Here is a 7,342-nt window from a genome sequence, read left to right on the forward strand (position 1 = left end):
GACACAAGTTACTCTAGAGGAGGAAAAATGTAAAAGTCCTACATCTGTATAAATGACTCTATGTAAGTTTAGGAAATGTATTATATTTCAGTATAAATATAAGATGATTATAAGAGAAATTAAATGGTGAATTGTAAAATTACTCTTAAAGTCATTAAAATTAGGTTTTATTTTATTTTTTATTATTTTTGTACTGGGTACAATGTGACATTTACAAAAGTTCTTGAAATATATCATAGTTAAATTCACTCCCTCCATCATTCTCTCCCCTCTCCTCCAATTTCTGCAATAGTTTCAACAGGTCCTATTTTTCCATTTATATATATGTGTACATGATATTTCTGCCATAGTCACCAGTCCTACAACCTTTCCTCATATCTTCTCCCTTCCCACTGGTACCAACCCCCTAGATAAGACATTGATTTCAACTAAAATCTTTAAACGTTGCAGAAGTTAAAGGAGATGTCTTGAGACTCAAATGAAGTCATACATAAAAGATATCTGTTAATATTCCTAAATTCAATTACATGCTAGTCAGTGTTAATTCATTTACCTTCTCTTCTCCTCACATTTCCCCCAGCCTCACCAGGCATACACACAGAGAGAAAAGAGAGACACAGAGAATAAGAGAATTACACTCACACAGACAGCTTCACCTTTTGGAGTAACCAAGGTCATAAACTTCTAAGAGTTCTTTGTTCCACAGAAAGAAATACTACTGGTATTGCCTGCTTCTTGTTCATGGATGTGTGAAGCTATGTGATTCTTGTGGTGGACTCAGCCTCTCTCTCTCTAGAGTTGAAGCCCTTTCTAGGAAGTGACCTAGGATACAGTCCACAGCATCTGTTATGATCTATAATCCCAGTCTTTCCCTCAGCAGCTGCTTTTACTCATGCAAAAAAAAAATCACCAAATGGTGACTGAGTCTACGGAAGCCACACATGCCACATCCAAAACCACTTGGAAAAGTCATAGAACAGTTAGAAAGAGTTTTTAATATTTGCTTTTGCTCTACTTCTTGAAGATTCAGATGCAGGTTTGCACTGGTCTAAGGCTGCATGGTGCATCCACAATAGAGCTCAGTTCTCTCAGGCAGCTGATCCAATGACATGATAGGACAGAAGAAGCAATGACCAGGGAAAGTGTGGGATTTCATTAAACAGTAAATTGCTTCTCAATAGAACAGAATTTCACATTCTTAACAATGATTAAGAGGATAATCTAGAACATCCTGGGCCACACCGTAGTGAACCACACTTTTTTTAACCAAGTTGAATTTAACATCCTCCTGTCTGCTCCACTTGCAAGCACAGCAGTTACATGTGTATCTAGCAGGCTCCATCCCACTGATCTTATTCTAGTAGGGCTGACCAAACCAAGGAAGTCCCCTGCTCAGGGCAATGCCTGCTGCCCACCATTCACCAGTTTCTTCTAAACTGTGCTCAGGGGAAGCTGGAGTTGGAGGGACAGACCTGCAAGTTTCATTGTCCCTTCTGCAGAAAGACTGGAGCAGAGTCAGCCAGCAAGGAAGAAGCAGCACACATGGTCTTCCTACCTGCCTACACTGCCTGTCAGCCTGAAAGCCAGCTTTACTTCTGAGGAATGATCTTACAGTAAGCACTAAGAATGGATATCAAACCCAGGAGTTCCAGTCAGACCAAGTTGTGATGGCTGAGAGGTGGGTCTCACACCGATTTAGACCTGGGAAGAGCTCCCAAATTCTTCAAGGTGTTCTGATTCATTATTTGCAATCAAATAGCATTTACCCAGCTTGGGGCTATCCATAAGAGGATTTCTTCCATTAACCTTTACTGTCCTGTGAAGAAAGTATGCTTGTGTCATAGATGAATGAATGAGGAAGGAGAAATAGTCACATAAGATCACTGTGCCAGTAAGGGTGTGAAAGGCTAATGGTGAGAGGACCATGGATTCCTTCCTGTAGGCCGATCCTGAGCTTTCCACATGGCCCACCAGTATTGATTATCATAGGTGACATAGGGTCCCATTCTGGAGTCCACTGCTCACAGTGGATTGTAGCTCTGTGTGTGCCCTGCTCCAGTGTTCCAGGTGGCCATCCTGGGCCACCTGGCCACAATTCTTTCTCCACAGTGACCCCAGATTATTGGGTTAAGTGCCACCTCTCAAGGCGGGTCTTAGAGGGGTGCTATTTGGTCACTTGTTCAAAGACCCCATCCTTGGATGTTTTGTTTTTTTCCTGAAATTAGTTGAAATTCTACCTAAAAGATAAAACAGCCTCACCTTATAACTGTCCAGAAGAGATGTTGGATTAATGTATATTTCAAGTTAGCTAAAAATGTAGATAGACCAAATGAGCAGAGGTTCTCCCTACCTCTGATGGGTGGGTGCTGCTCTCAGGTGAAGGATGTGGGGACAACTTGTCCCTGTGCCCTCCAGACCCAGACTCCTTCATTGCTCCACCAAGGTAGTGTGTGGTGCTTTTTCAGGGAAACAATATTATATCAGGAGAAGCATGGCATAGAACTATGGCTGACATAAGGAAGTATGAAGAATGCATTCAAGTGACAAGAAAGATTAGATATGGAATGAACAGTTCACACACATTTGTAGGGTACACTATTCCTCCATCACATGTGACCAAACAGAATCAAATAGGAATATACCTTAAAATCCAAATACTTTGCTTTAGATATGAACTGAGAGATGATTTTATTTTCTTCCCTTTGCCTTCCTATAGTTTACAATTTTTCTACAATTAGGATTTTTTCTATAATCAAAATAATATAGCTTGAAACTTTTTAATAATTCAAACTCTTTCCCTCTGGGAATTCTTGTAAACAGATAATCAAACAAGATTAGTTACTGAAAGCCCACGTGTGTGCCAGGCTTAGCACATGGATACCATTCAAGGAGACATCGGCAGTTTCCAATGAGAATGAGCTGCGTTCTCTAAATTGGGTCTGGAGGGAAGGCTGTACTGTCATCCTCACTTTGTGACAACATACAAGATATGTAACTTCTCACATACTTAACCTCCTTTACTTTAAGTAACCTGTTTCTTTGTGTTGGCACTGCACTAAGCATTAGCATTCATCATCTCATTTATTTCTCATAAGAACACTTTTTGTATATGTTATCTACAGCTCCATGTAGAGACACAGAAACTATCCACAGAATTATTAGGTATCCACCTCAATATCACAAAATTACTAAGTCATAGAACCTGGAGACAAGTATATGGTGGTAAGAATTTGGTCAGACTTCCTCCTTAAAGCAAGATTTTACCAACCTTGAAAAGTTCCAATAATAATTAAACAAAAACACTAAGCAGTAGAGTGCTTGCCTTCTAAGATGGAGGCCCTATGTTCAATCACCAGTACTGGAAATAAATGAACAGAAATATGCAAATAATGTAGAAGAATAACCTCCTTATCTTCATCACTCAACCAGACCCACTTTATGTATAAAATATTGGGGTATTTGGAGACAATAGCTGAAATTGCAGACATGTTTATTTATGAGGTAAAGCTCCCAGTATTCTTCTGAGATGTATTTTACAATTTACATAGCAGGTTTCAGGAATTACCATAGATACATGTGGAGTATCAGGTTTCTTACTGATAATGAGAAATCAATACATTGCATGTTATACATGGAGGTACAGTGTAATATGGGAAATGCTTACTATGCAGTGTTCACTACAATGACTTATTTTCTCCATCAATGAGTTACTTGCATTTCTCAGGAATTTCTATAATACAGCAAAGGGCAGAACAGTAGACACAATTTCACTTACCTGAGAAAAATTTCCCACCTGCTGCAATAGTGCCATGCTTTACTTCCTCCTTTCCAGTCAAAATCACTCCACGTGTTGTTTCAGTTTTTCAGTCACCTTCTCATCTAGGAGAGAAACAGATCAACAGCCAGCCAGTCCTCCTGAACCCTCTCTGGCATGATTACTGCAATGGAAGTTTGCTGAGTTTTGTTCAGCAGTGGCAGCTCCTATTGCAACTAGACTTCCCCACAGTTTAACCCATGAACACTCGAGGACCATAAGGAGGCCAGAGTAATTGTCACAAAATATTTTATGTGGACACCAAGTGGTAGGACTGAAGGTAAGGACTGAGTCCTTTCTCCATAAATGGTGTCTCTATAGCCTGTGTTTCAAGAAAGGCAAATAGATATTTAGACAAATTTTCATGAGCTGGTGACATTGAATAGAGGAAGTCAGAAGTGTGCCTTGTAGATGCTGGAGAGGGGAGCTTTACAGAAAAAGGATGAAGGACCTGATATGGAAACATGCCTCAGTGTGTCAGGAATCTTTAGTTGTAGTCTCTTATACAGCACAGCACACTATTGCGGAAGAGACTTACTGATGCAGTCAACACTGTTAACTGGTTACTTGATGCTTTTCTAATCCGCTAATCCTCGGAATTTTTTCTCTATGTCCCTTTGGAATCCAGTTGAAGCCAGTAATTTCACCATCATTGAGACGTGTGACCACCCTGTTGTGGGGCCATTGCTTATCCATAGTGAAAACACTGCTCATCAGGATCCTCTGATATGCCACACTAATGCTGAAAATGAAAGTCAGAGAAGCTCTTCAAAATTAGAGAAAGTTATGTCTAATTTTCCAAATATTAAAATGGGTACAGTATAACCTGTGTCATAGAGTTGTGATCTTTAAACTAAATAGCAATTCTGAAATCTGTCATACAGTTCTACACATACAATGGGCTCAATAGAGATCAGCTTATTTTTTTTCTTAGTAAATCCTACGTTTGCTTCAAGATCCAGGTCTGTGGCTCATTTTTGCCTTTTCTTCTCTCCACATGAGTACAAGGATGGATGAGTCTGAAGAACCATACTCCTTCCTGGAAGCAGTCATTATTTTTACAATCAGCCTGTGGGTCAATTCCTCTTGACTAGATTGTCACAGCCAGGGTCCTGAAAAAACAGAAACAGGACACATAAATATCATTTTATTTTCATTTCCCTAATATTATGTGCTTTTATATGTGTACAAGCTATGGAACACATTTCTTAAGTGGCTAAATTTTGTCATTTTTATTGATTATTTCCTTTCTAACAGATTTTATGAACTTTCTTATATTTTCTGCACCTGAGTGCTTTTTTCAGAAATATGCATTACAGTATCATGTACTGCAGCCTGCAAGTACAGTTTCTGGGAAGCTGAGGCAGGAGGATATCTTTAGCCCAGGAGTTCAAGGCCAGCCTGGGCAACAGATTGAGACAAAATCTCTAAAAAGAAAGAAAAGAAATACTAATCACAAATGTACGGTCTTTCAATGTATGAATGGGTTTTTCCACCTTATTAACAGTGATTTTTTTTTAAAGTTGGGGTCTGGCCTCAAACTTGTACCTCTTCCATCTCAGCCTCCCACATACTTGGACTACAAATATGTATCATTGTGTCTGACCTAAGAATGATTTTTAAAACAGACAATTAAAAATATATTGCGTGTTAATATGTAGGTAACTTGAAAATTTTGTTTTTCTTCAAGCACTTTTAAAATGCTTTCTTTAAATGAAAAGTCATTTTTTACTATTTTACTATATGACATATTAGTGAATACAACAGACTGAATTTTGTCAATGCCAATGCAGCATGGGTTAACATTTCTCTGTGATGCTCCAGAGAACACTGTATCATCTGTCTTTTGGACGCTTCAGGTTCTCATGAGATCTATGGTTCTGTCCATGAGGATACCAGCGATGGTTGATACTAAAGAACATTTTGCTAAGTTGGTCTGTCCTGGGTCCTTTCTCAAGGTGTTCACCTGTTTCTTTTAATTTGGTTTTTAGCACTTGACCATGTGCTTCTTCATTACTATGCACAGCATCAGGTGGAGGGATGGGTTTTGTGTGTTCGTATGGAGTGTCCACAGAAGGGTGGTGGCATATTATCACCCTGCCATCAGATGTCAAAGAAGTCTACTTTGCAATTATAGTCATCAGGAAGAGAAGAATGCATAGACTTGTGACAAACACAGGATAAAGTTTCGTTTGGGTTAGGAAAGAAGTACTTCAAGATTTTTCTTTTTGAAATCACCCATTTTACTGCTGCTGCTACCATAGTGAATCAACATGCTTTACCAGATGGGTTGAAAGATATTTTGAAAAGAAACTGCCTTCAAAATCTGCTTCTAGGCACAGTGATTTTCATACCACGAGACTGTTATCTTGCCTCATTCCTAAAATGCTTCTTACTTGTTCATTTCCTGTGTTTCTCAACTACAGAGTATATGAACTTTCTCTGTTGGCAAAATCTTGTTAGTCTCTTTTCCAGTTAAATAGGCTCTCCAAATTTGCAGTGCCTTCCTTTGCTTGCCTGTAATTCTCCTGCCAAAACCACAGTAATGGGCTTGCTGAATTCCTTATTTAACTTTATAGCATCCATACTGCCTTGCTCCTAATTGAGGCTCGTGATTTGTACAAAATTTAAGAAGTACAATTTGTTCTGGGCAAAGAGATTATTATGGGAATGGTACTAGAACAAGTGGTTAATAAAACCAGCTAGAGTCAGCAGATCATTTATGGAATTAGAGACTATAATATCTACAAAGGATGAGTAATTTCTTTTTAATCTTGAGATATGTATTTATGTGCACATATACATACACCAAGGTTAACTCTCCTCCTGTTTGACTACATGTAGCAGAATCAAATGTGCTGATGAAAGTTAATCTCATATTTTATATCTCATCATATCTTAGTAATTAAGTTGCAGGATATCAGTGGGAGAGTGTGACTTGTCTAGAAGAGGCATGAACATATCCCACAGATGGATAAATGAAAAGTTTTAGCTTTCTTTGGGGAGAGAGTTAGAATGTTTGTGGTTGAATGAGTAATACTGCATCATATCAGCAGAAAGAAAAATTGATCTATTGTCTGTATTTGATCTTTAAGTGGAGTTGCAGTAGGTGTGTAGGGATGCCAAGTTGACAATGAGATACTGTGGCAGTTTTGTACTGTCTCCACTTAACTATCTACAAATGTATTCACAAAAATGCACTTCTCTGTGTGTTCGGTTCTAGCCACAAAAGAAATTGTACAAGACTTGGAACATAGGTGTGATTCATCAATGATTTCAGATAACTCTGCAGGTTCAGGACTCCCAGGACTGGGACAGCTCACATATTGACACTGTTCAACCACCATATCTTATTGCTGATTCAGCTCCTCCACCTCCCATGTGGTCTCCTCCCCTGTAGATTACAATTCTCCTGATAGATCTGAATATATCCCTACAAGTGACATTTCCTTCCTGTACCTGTGCTCATCAATTGTTCCCACCCAAGTGTTAATTTGGCTGACTGTCAGTAATCCAGGATCAATACCA

General features: G+C 38.9%; 1 pseudogene; it reads right to left on the reverse strand.

The window, feature by feature from the left end:
• Positions 1 to 5,649: 5,649 nt before the first annotated feature.
• On the reverse strand, positions 5,650 to 6,076 carry LOC141421304 (large ribosomal subunit protein mL42 pseudogene; annotated as a pseudogene).
• Positions 6,077 to 7,342: the final 1,266 nt, after the last annotated feature.

This window comes from Castor canadensis, chromosome 3 (genome assembly GCF_047511655.1).
Source record: "Castor canadensis chromosome 3, mCasCan1.hap1v2, whole genome shotgun sequence".
Taxonomy (NCBI): Eukaryota; Metazoa; Chordata; class Mammalia; order Rodentia; family Castoridae; genus Castor; species Castor canadensis.